Raw genomic sequence first — 12,253 nt, 5'->3', positions numbered from 1 at the left:
AGCTTAGGTATTTTGATTGAAATTTGTAAATAATGGCTACAAAAGTTGCTAAGGGCTAAGCTAAGAGATTTGAGTCTTGGAGAATACTACAACTACTACTCTATTGCTACTCTACAACTACTGCTACTCTATTACTACTTACTCCAAAATCCACATGCCTTCTCCTTTCCCCCTCTTTCTCTATTTATAATAAAAACTAAGGACTTAACCTAAAGATTCTAGAATATCCAAAGTGCCCCTCCTTAAACCAGTTTATTACATATTGGTATGCAACTATGCACACAAAGCAGTTGATGTCTTAGATTCAGTGTGTAAACATAATCAAAGTCCTTTCTGGAAAGTTATCAATCATCCCACTGTACCTTAATTTAAAGGCACCCTATTTGTCATTAAACATCAAGGTGGCAGCCAGTATGATAAACAATCCAGAACTATTTAATCCACTCACCTCTCTACGGAAAAGCAAGTTCAGAGAGCTACAATACGCTTTCCTCAATGGACCCAAGCAATTATTGTCAAAGGCTCTGGAACATCATAAGGAATGAGATTAAACAAGAAAAGAAGCAAGCAAATATGACAACAGATTTCAGTGTTAGAACCTTCAAATGTTGTAGAGGCCGAGCATATGTCCTGCATTTATACCGCAAATCAGCATAGTCTGGTCGTTTTAGCTGTCCACGCTGCTCAATAATACACAATGATTAAAATTAACCAAAGAAATAATTTTGCCAAATGTGTGCAGCAATAAGTTGATCCAATTACCTGAGAAAAGTAACTCTTGTCGCTAATCATAAAGTCCACCAAGCTGGCAAAAGATGCTCTCCGAACAAACGTACTTTTGAGCTTTTCAACTTCTGCTTTTTTTTTTCTCTAATCTGTAATATAATTTAGGAAAGTAATCAAATAATATATTACAAGGACAAGCAGTATACACAAAATTGCCAGATACCAAAAACGAGCCTAAGAATATCACTGTACTCAATAAAGCCAGTGGAGAGAGCTAAACATGAAGGTGCAGTATACACAAAATTGCAGGAATACATATGCCCAGGTGGGAGCTATCTAATATACCCCAAAAATACCAAATAGGAGCCTAAGAATATCACTGTACTCAATCAAACCAGCGGATAGAATTAGACATGAAGTTTATACGGAATTACACCCAAACATAAGAATAGCAAATCTATATAATTTCATGGTTGGACAGGGAGGAGGCATAAAAGGAAAAGAATCACAATTTCTTGATTTAAAATGCAGAGTCAAAGGTCAATTTTTCCTCACTTTTTGTAATCCTATGATTCAGCAATTAGAATACTTTTTATGCTAGGTGAAAAGTTTTCAATTAGAATAAACAACTAAACTGTACTTGTTTTTTACGAAATACTTCTTCCAATTATCTTTCTCAATTCTCTCTTGGTCCGAAAGAGATTAGGGATTGAGGTAGGATAAATAAGGGGAAAAAAGAATAAAATACAATTCAGTACCCAAAAACGAAAATTGAAAGAAACAACAATATTATTGCTGAAAAACGAAAACTAAAACGAATTCAAATTTAATTAGAACAACATTTCGTTAATTTAGGTAACATCAAAGAAATTACCAGAGAAGATCGGGCACAATCTAGTGAGAAAATTAAGATTGAGAAGAATGGGCACAAAGAATAAAAAAACCCCATTGAAGAACATTGTTCATAAATTCTTCCAAATTGCGAATGTCCACATGATTTGCTGTCTTCTTCACCATAATCAACCTGATCCCCTGTCAAGTAATAGAACAATTCCCGCGCTCTGAAAATCAATTACCCAAAAAACCCTTTAAAATCATACATTCATAGTTCATACATCAAATTTCCCCCAAATTAAATAAAAAAGAAATAAATAAAATTAAAAAATAAAAATAAAGAAGTGCAAAGCAATTTTCACCCATAAAAGTTAATAAATGAAAAACAAAATTTTTCATGGTCAACGGGAGATCTCTGAAGATAAATTAGAGGGGAAATGACAGAATTTTCACAAAACCCAAACAACTATTCAATTTTCATCCAAAATTCTAAAAAAATCAATTTAAATTATTGAAATTAAAGGTATAAATTAACCTTACTGTGCCGAATCATTAGCAGGAGACATACGAACAGAGTCCTCGTCGATTTGGGTGAGATCGAGAGTGAGGCATCTTGTAATCTGTTTGTTTCTGCAAATAAACAAAATAACGCAAAATTTACAAACCCCAGAGCCATAATTTGCTAAATCATTCAAGAAAAAAAATATATAAATTTCGACAAAACCTAGATTCTGAAATTGATACGGGATGATTAATAAGAAAGAAAATCTTACCTCATGAAGGAGTGGAAACCCAGAAGTCGCTTCAGTGCTGCGAATAATGTCGAGATAGCATAGGCTTCACCTTGTCGGGAACTTCCTTCACTGTAACACCTCGAAGCGAAGCTCATTGATGAATCTACCCAACTCCATTGTTGTTCAATGAGAGAGAAAGAGAGAGAAAATGGGGATCGAATTCAGATGGTAACTGTAGACACCCATTTGTGTCTCCCCAAAACCAAACCTAGTGATGAGTACCTTTCACGTCGAATCATAATCGAATGAAACGAAAGTATGGAAAGGTCTAGTGTTGCGGAAAGTTTCTTTTCTTTTCTTTTCTCTTCTCTCTGTTTTTGAAAACTTTATTTTAGGGAAAACAGCCGATACAGTTTGGTTGGTCCATGATATGGGTCCAATAGTGGTGTAGTTGGATGGGGCTTGCAAAGACCTTTCCAACGATATATTATAAGCCCAATTCCAATAAATATTGAGGAATTTATGGCCAATTTACTAAACTGGGCCCGGTTTGAGTTTTAAGTACGGCCCAATGATCTAGGGGAGGGCCTAATATGATTTATCATTCCTAATGTAATTAGGAATGGTTTTGGTCTTCTAGAACATTCTAGAAGGTTTTATCATTTTTAATTCAATTAGGATTCTTCAGAGTTTTAATTAGATCAAATAGCATTTTCGACCGAAATTATATTATTTTATCTTCCAGTACGGTAAAATTATCAGATTTTCGAAAACGCGTTAAAATCCGGTTTGGCGTCCAACCCCAGGCCTTGGCGCCTGGAATCAAGATTAGCGCCAGACGCCAGAATTGGCGCCTGGCGCTAGCCACAGTTCCTGGCGCCAATGAGCCAGGTCTGGCGCCAAGGTGGATTTGTGGTCTTCATACTCTGTGTTTTGATAAATTATCTTTTTTGGATGATTTTCTCTATAAATATCGTATCAAAAACTCCGTTTTCATTCACGAATTCTCCTTATTCTTAAGTCTTCATCAACTATCTTCATCATCTACATCTATCATTCACCAATTCTCTCCATTCTTAAGTCTTCATCAACTCTCAATCATTCATCAAATTCTTTGAATTCATTCATCTCTTCATTCATTCTTTCTTTTCTAAACTTTGGTTTTCATACAAAATTCCGCATTCATTAGATCTAGAAACACCTAGCCATATTCGAAGTTGCCTTCGCCCTAGACGTGAAAGGTTTTAATTTCTGAGGGTTTGGTCCCAAATCTCTATTTAAATTATTTAATTTAATTGCTTTGATTATTATTTTCCTTAAAGTTACTAACGTGTGTATTTTGTTATTAGAAAGAGGTATGAGGCATCCAAGTAAGTACTTTAATGGTTTAATTGATTTTATGATGTAGATATCATGCTTATATTGTTATTTTGATTCCTAGTATCATGTCTAGGGTAAATTTAATATCAAGTATGATTAAAAGTACGATGCTTCCTATGTTCTTCCTAATGTTAATTCATGTTAGTATCGTGTTAGGGTTAAAGATTTGATTTTTATTGCTTAGTGACATGCTAGGGTTTGTTATTAATCTTGTTAGTATCATGCCTAGGATCTTGCTGTTATTATTATGCTTTAATATTAACATGAATATGATTATAATTATAATTGTTATAATGATTATGAATACTATTATTTTGATGATTATTTTATTTATGATAATTATTTCAATTATTATTAATATGATGATTATTTTATTTTATGATTATTATCATGATTATTTCAATTATAATTTATTTTTATGATGATGATATTCATTATTATGTTGCTTGGTATATTTTTCATTGTTATTGCTTGATCACCTTTTATGCATGTTAAAGGGAATTGGTACTTGCAATCACGCTTAATAAAATTATTAATAATCTTGTTAGGTTAATTGTGATTATAATTCAAGTGATCGCCAATAATAGTTTATTTGTGCATTAATATTCAACCAACATAGATTAAACAGGTTTAGGGTTAATTCTATTGATTGTATGTTAGTCAGAAAGCGCACATGAATACGAGCAGAATAAAGTAGAGGCCTATTATTAGGGCAGGTTCAATCTCTTTTAGGTTTGATTTGTACCTTCATCCCCGGACCCTTATTTGGTTCATGACCTTATGGAGTTGACGATCTCTCGGATCGTTAAGGGGTGTAACCTTCACCTCGTGAACGGTTTACAAGTTCCTTAAAAACTTGTTGGCGACTCTTTTGCTCTATCTTCTTCCCTTTTGGACGCCACCGTACTTTAGTGTATGATCACAGTGGGGTTCAAGCTAGTGGGATTTTAAAGGCTTGAAAATATTCCCTACAGTTTTTGGCGACTCCACTGGGGAGGATTTCTATTTTAATTCCTGAACTTGTTTCGGCAATGATTTAGAATGAGTGGATGAGACTCGAAAAGTTCTAAGTATTTCATGTGCGTAATTTTGATTAACATTGTGTCATATGCATAAAAAGGTTCTCATTGGAAAGACCATCCGTAATGAGTCAAAAACATAGGATTTTTACACGTAGGAAATTTGAGAAATGTCTTTCACAACTAGGACTGAAATAACACCGCGCGAAACTGGAAGATTTTATCGAGCACAGAAAGCTGCTGAGGCATGTGGGAAGTAGCGTCAGGGGCCAGAGCTTGGCGCCAGACGCCAGTATTGGCGCTAGGCGCTACAGTTAAAAGTTGGCGCCAGTCTCTGTTTGCTGGCGCCAATTTTCCCCAATACTGAGCCAGAAATATGCGTTCTAATTTCGACCGGTTTTTCGTATTGTTTGCTCGATCCTACTTCCTGATTGAATTTTTTCTCACTTTTCTGAAACCCATATGTGTTCTACATATGGACATAACCCTCTGGGAATTCATGCTCTATCTACCTGATTGAACGCTCCTGGCAACAAAGGGTACATCTGAGAGGTTGAATTCACCAAACCATGGAAGTGAGTTTTTTCTAAAAACTCGCGGTGTCCTATCCACACGCGTTAACCCTTCACGGTTAGGCTTCTACGCGGTGCATCTGGACAATTAACCATGGACCCTATTTGACTAAACCATATCCCGAACTTTAGAGAAATAGAGCCATGGTTAGGTTGCGAACTCATTGCATCATATTGTGCCTACTTGACTAATTGTGCATTATTTGTTGTGCATATATATTCTATGTTTTTCTTAACCGTTTGTTTGACTTGTGTTAAGACTAAATAAACTGATTAATGACTAAAGGACTTTTTTTAATTAATTAATTAATTAATTTGAGCTAATAAATAAACATAAAATCGAGTCATAGTTCCTTTAAGTCAACCCGGATTTTTATTCCCGTATACTGCACAAACGTCAACTTTTTTTGGTCATAGCTGGAGTTCTAGAAAGAACTACGAGTCGTACAACCTATGGATCTGTAGCCCCGAGTTTTATCTTTAATTTGGCGTTGGTTTCATCCTAATCAGAGTCTCTGATCAAAATTTATGACTAAAATACCACAGTCTGTCCAGTTTAATGCATATACGTGAAGTCTTAACTTAGTCTTTGCTTGAGTCTAGTCACATAGTCTAGCCACATGGTCATGACACGAGCCTTAACATGTCATCTACACTCACTAATCTTAGCACACACTTTGAGTACACGTCACCATGACCATGTCGTAGGTCCATGCATGAGTCGATCTTTCCGTCATTTGAGTTGGGGGGTACATTCTATTCCTAATTCTTCATATCCCTCCATCTAAATCTTCTTTCACATTTTATTCCAATTTTCCTTCATTCCTCCATCCATTGCATGTTGAATAAAGTTTGAGTTAAATAATTAATGATAAGTATCCCCAAATTCCTTTCCCACAGTACTTGGTCGAGGAGAGAAGGGCGATTAATCAAGGACAACCTCTTTATTCAAGTCTCGCCTTTTGATAAACCGATTCGTCAGAAGAGGAAGGCTAAGAAGATAATGGAAACTCAAGAAGAAGTCAATGAGCTTAGGAACCAATTGGTTACCATGACTGAAACACTGAAGCTCCTCACACTTAAGGTCGATGATCCCGTGAAGCAACAACGGATGGATCTCATGCAAGAGAGTCTAAGCAAGCTATCTAGTGACTATAAATTTCAAGGCATGAGTTCACAAGGGGTCTCGTTGGACAAGGAACTTCTTCCGCATAAGTTCAACGCCACCGACATCCCTAAATTCAAGGCAACAGACAACCCTTACTTCCATATAAGAGCTTTTGAAACTATAATGAGCATTAAGGGTATCGATAAGAAGGTTTTCCCCTCTCTGTTCCCACTATCTCTTGAAACCGTTTGCCAACAATGGTTCTTCTCCCTTGACAAGGAGAAAACCTCTACCTGGGAATTGATAGCAAACGCTTTCGTTGATAAGTACAAGTGCAATATTCAAGTTGAAACCAATCATAGACAACTTGAGATGCTAAGACAAAAAGAGAATGAAGGCTTTACTTCTTTCTTTAATAAATGGAGAGAAACTTCCGCCAAGATGATTGAGGTCCCCACTGAAAAAGAATCCGTGAGGATGTTTATCAAGAATCTCCAAGAAAAGTATTCAAAGCACTTAAAATATCAACACAACTTGAATACTTTCAAGGCCGTCTATGACATAGGTATCGAGATCGAAGATGACCTCGCAAAGCAAAAAGCTACTAACAATAGCAACCACGGTGGCTGGAAAGGAAAGAAGAGCGACAATCCTTCTTCTTCCGAAAGCGCCCACTCTAGTAATAATGTTAGTACCTTTGACCATAATGATGTCTTAGCCGTGGACAATCAAGGATCTAAAAGGAAACCCAGGCGAGAGTTCACATCCATTGGAATGACCTACAATGCTGCTTTCAATCATCTCTATGATCGAGGATTAATCAAACCTATTGGCCCTACCGAGGATCCAACACCAGAAAATCGATCTTCGAGATGGAATCCAAATTCCTATTGCAAGTACCATCGAGGAAACGGTCATACCACCGATCAATGCTACAGGTTTCAAAATCTCATTCAAGATCTCATAGAAGCAAATAAGATCCCATTGCCTCTAGCTAGCGAGAAGACTGGATGATGTCGGAGCAAACAACACAAGACAAGAGGCGAGCTTCAATGACCAGATTTCATGACCTCTTTTGTCTATTTCTTTTTCTTTTTTTTTCCTTTCCCCAATAAGTCTAGCATAGGCACCTTTTCTTTTCCTTTAGATTATTTTGTAGTTTTTCTTTTCTTTTCCCTTTTTAATAAAATGAGCATTTATTTCCTTGCATATGATCATTTCATTAAAAAAAAAAAAAAATCCATGTCAAATTAAGCACAAGGTATACCAATGATTTGAGGCACCTCTTGTAGCCACATCATATCTCCTTTCGCCCTTCAATTATACGATCCTTTCTTCATAAACCCTTTGAGCCTCGTCTAACGATAGACCTTTCTTTTTTCAACTTACATCTATCTAACCTTGGGATGGGATGGTGTGCAACTTATGCAATTTTCAATTTCATAAAAAGCTTGAGTAATTCAAAAAATAGCAAAAATAAGCAAAAGCAAAAATAAATAAAAGTGTGCAAAAGGGCAAGTGTTCCAATGTCTATGATGTGAAAATATCTTTGATAAGAACACGTCTCAGATTGCGTCTCTTATCGAGTGCTCGGTACCGTGCCTGAGAAACATGAATGCCAAGTGAGTGATAGACCGCATGATCGGGATTGCCCACACTTATAAAAATAAAATAAATGCTAAAGCAAAAGATAAAAGAGAGCTAAAAAAACAGTAGAAACTCAAGCATGAAAATATAAAGATTCAAAAGCAAGGTTGCATACCTTGGGGGCTTATCTAGGGTCTTGAGCCTTTATCCCCTTCTTCTTTAAACCTTTAGCCTAACCACGTTACAACCCTTAAAAATACCTTTTTGAGGTATACACACTTGTGCGAGGTTTGGCTAGAGCTACGTTTGGCCTGATTCCTTATGGATACGTAGGCAACCTCACATCGAGGTGCGGCCGTAATAAACATGCATTCATATTCACATTCACACACTTACACCATGATCATATCAAGGAATTCCCTATGCTCATCCCTTTTCATTTAGAGCTAGACTTGGGGGCTTGATCCCTACATTATTAGCTTACCTAGCCTAAGAGTCACCACCATTTGACTCTTTTCCATATATTTTTCCACACACTTAGCTCTTGCGGCCTAGCCTTAGTGTCACTATCACACACTGCACAGATACATGACCAAATATATTTCCCTTAGGAACCCTTTGTCATGAAATCTTAACATGACGATGAAGCATGCCTTGTTACATCACTCATCACTCATAATTGTCATTGCATCACGAAGTATGAAGTGCTTAGCCTCCGTGCCTAAGTTACCCAAATACTTTCATCATGGAGTCAACAGTTGAGATAGCCTAGGATGGATTAATCCTTGAACCTTGAGAGATAGTATCAAACAACATTTGACTAAGATCATTCAACATGCATCTTCAAACTTTCGATTTTCTTTTTCACGTCTTTCTTTTTCGGGAGAAAGTCGGTACCCTCCACAAAATTGACGGAAAATTTTTGCTTTTTTTGCATTTTTTCGAGTCGCACGATCACATTACAATGCACACACGAGTCATGTACACATTGAGTCATGTCGTGCCATATCACTTTGATTTGAGTCTAACACATGTGTCATTACACTTTGAGTCGAGTCAACCTCGAGTCAGTCAAACATATCGAGTCAAGTTTATACCTTGAGTCGTGTCAAGTCAATGAGTCAAGCAACATTAAGCCTTAGGTCAACCCTAAGATAATTAAAGAAATTGGCAAAGTTCTATAGTAAAAAATAAATACAGATGCAGCAGAACAGGGAAGACCCTACTCCAGCGCCTGGCACCAGAGATATTTCAGCAACGACAGAGCTCGAAGCCTCCCAGAAAGGTGATTTCGACCTCATGCAGCAATTTCGGGTTCCTTGGTACGCTAGTTAGCCCCTATAAGCAATTTGACATGATTAAGTAGTCGGTTTGATTACAATTGCAATAAGTGGTCGACCTGATGAAAGATCGTCTCGCTTAGCTTAAAGCGCCTAAAACACTGGCTCATTACAATCGGTTCAAAAGCAAGCACTTAAACGACAATATTTCCAAAAATGGATTGTCGCGCATTCTTATTAAACGACAAGGTTTTCCAAATATTGGATTGTCATCCCCAACTGACAATATTTCCAAAAATGGATTGTCGTGCATCTTCTTCAACGACAATTTTTCCAAGATTGGATTGTCATCTCTGGCAAAGTTTCCAAGCGTGGATTGTCGTGCTCCTTATTTGTTTGGCAATTTTTTCAAAGATTGGATTGTCATCGTTGGCAAGTTTTCTGAAATTGGATTGTCATACACCCAGTTCCCTATAGCAAAATTTCCCAAAGGATTGTCGTAGGTCTCTATTCATTATAAATTTCGGCAAAGTTCCTCAACATGGATTATCATTCATTTCAGTAAGTGGAAAATTTTCCCGAAGTGGATTGTCGGTCGACTCTTTTTTGCAAATGTTCCAAGACGCGGATTGTCAATTGTGGCAATATTTTCCCGAAAGGATTGTCGCATAGCGTTGGCAAATTTCCAAGGTGGATTGCTTTCAAGAGTTATATTCCAAGATGTTGATTTTCGATCGTAGCAAAGTTCTTATGAAAGATTGTTACGAAGCATTGACAACTTTTCCAAAAATTGGATTTTGGCAAATTTTCCGAGGTACGGATTGTCGCTTCATCGTGACAACATTTCCAAGGATGGATTGTTACGTGGCATTGACAACTTTCCCTAAATCGGATTGTCATACATCATACAAGAGTTGTGTTGGCAACTATTCCCAAAGAAAAGAGGATTGTCATCACAGCAAAAGCACCAACATACTGGTTCACAAAGCAGCAAAGCGCCGACGTACTGGCATAACAAACATTAAGAAGCAGTGATCTTTTCGAAGACTATCAAAGCGGAAATTAGAGACATATAAAAAAGAAGCTCTTTGTTCAGAGACGAGTGAACATCGAAACAGCAAGGTGGCGTTCCCTAGATTGTGGAGAGTTGTCACAAGCGGATGGAGATTGTTTCAAGAGAAATAATTTTCGATAGTATTCTCTTGGACGTGGAATATTATCACAGCGGAGAGGATAGTTTCAGGCGAAGCAATCTTCTAATTTGGAAGCAGTTACAAGGCGTAGCGGTTTTCAAGCGGGATGACATTCTCTAGCTTGCAGGAGGTCGTCAAAACTACAGCAAAGCAAATCGGTTACTTTCAGAGACGTGTGCTCGACGGTGCAAGATACGCGTTTCTTAACTCTCTTATCTGTTTAACTAACATTGTTTTGCAGGTATCGGCGTTATAAGATTGATTTAGGATCGCAGAACGTTCTGAATCATTCTCCGTCCCTATCGATACTTTGACTTTCGTTTTCGAAACATGCGTTTCTCCAAACTCAGTCAAAGTGGGGGCTTCTGTAGACACCCATTTGTGTCTCCCCAAAACCAAACCCAGTGATGAGTACCTTTCACGTCGAATCATAATCGAATGAAACGAAAGTATGGAAAGGTCTAGTGTTGCGGAAAGTTTCTTTTCTTTTCTTTTCTCTTCTCTCTGTTTTTGAAAACTTTATTTTAGGGAAAACAGCCGATCCAGTATGGTTGGTCCATGATATGGGTCCAATAGTGGTGTAGTTGGATGGGGCTTGTAAAGACCTTTCCAACGATATATTATAAGCCCAATTCCAATGAATATTGAGGAATTTATGGCCAATTTACTAAACTGGGCCCGGTTTGAGTTTTAAGTACGGCCCAATGATCTAGGGGAGGGCCTAATATGATTTATCATTCCTAATGTAATTAGGAATGGTTTTGGTCTTCTAGAACATTCTAGAAGGTTTTATCATTTTTAATTCAATTAGGATTCTTCAGAGTTTTAATTAGATCAAATAGCATTTTCGACCGAAATTATATTATTTTATCTTCCAGTACGGTAAAATTATCAGATTTTCGAAAACGCGTTAAAATCCGGTTTGGCGTCCAACCCCAGGCCTTGGCGCCTGGAATCAAGATTAGCGCCAGACGCCAGAATTGGCGCCTGGCGCTAGCCACAGTTCCTGGCGCCAATGAGCCAGGTCTGGCGCCAAGGTGGATTTGTGGTCTTCATACTCTGTGTTTTGATAAATTATCTTTTTTGGATGATTTTCTCTATAAATATCGTATCAAAAACTCCGTTTTCATTCACGAATTCTCCTTATTCTTAAGTCTTCATCAACTATCTTCATCATCTACATCTATCATTCACCAATTCTCTCCATTCTTAAGTCTTCATCAACTCTCAATCATTCATCAAATTCTTTGAATTCATTCATCTCTTCATTCATTCTTTCTTTTCTAAACTTTGGTTTTCATACAAAATTCCGCATTCATTAGATCTAGAAACACCTAGCCATATTCGAAGTTGCCTTCGCCCTAGACGTGAAAGGTTTTAATTTCTGAGGGTTTGGTCCCAAATCTCTATTTAAATTATTTAATTTAATTGCTTTGATTATTATTTTCCTTAAAGTTACTAACGTGTGTATTTTGTTATTAGAAAGAGGTACGAGGCATCCAAGTAAGTACTTTAATGGTTTAATTGATTTTATGATGTAGATATCATGCTTATATTGTTATTTTGATTCCTAGTATCATGTCTAGGGTAAATTTAATATCAAGTATGATTAAAAGTACGATGCTTCCTATGTTCTTCCTAATGTTAATTCATGTTAGTATCGTGTTAGGGTTAAAGATTTGATTTTTATTGCTTAGTGACATGCTAGGGTTTGTTATTAATCTTGTTAGTATCATGCCTAGGATCTTGCTGTTATTATTATGCTTTAATATTAACATGAATATGATTATAATTATAATTGTTATAATGATTATGAATAC

At 36.8% G+C, this 12,253-nt stretch overlaps 1 long non-coding RNA gene across 1 annotated transcript; it reads right to left on the bottom strand.

The window, feature by feature from the left end:
* Positions 1–599: 599 nt before the first annotated feature.
* Positions 600–2,192, bottom strand: LOC145555956 (uncharacterized). Its single transcript, XR_014091638.1, has 4 exons — positions 2,096–2,192; positions 1,601–1,787; positions 763–875; positions 600–680 (listed from the first exon to the last, which is right to left on the bottom strand). It is a non-coding gene; the product is annotated as an uncharacterized LOC145555956 (long non-coding RNA).
* Between the last annotated feature and the right edge of the window lie 10,061 nt (positions 2,193–12,253).

Source organism: Chenopodium album, chromosome 8 (assembly GCF_948465745.1).
Source record: "Chenopodium album chromosome 8, dcCheAlbu1.1, whole genome shotgun sequence".
NCBI lineage: Eukaryota > Viridiplantae > Streptophyta > Magnoliopsida > Caryophyllales > Amaranthaceae > Chenopodium > Chenopodium album.
The sequence above is the reverse complement of the archived record's forward strand: the minus strand, read 5'-3'. Positions and strand labels throughout refer to the sequence as shown.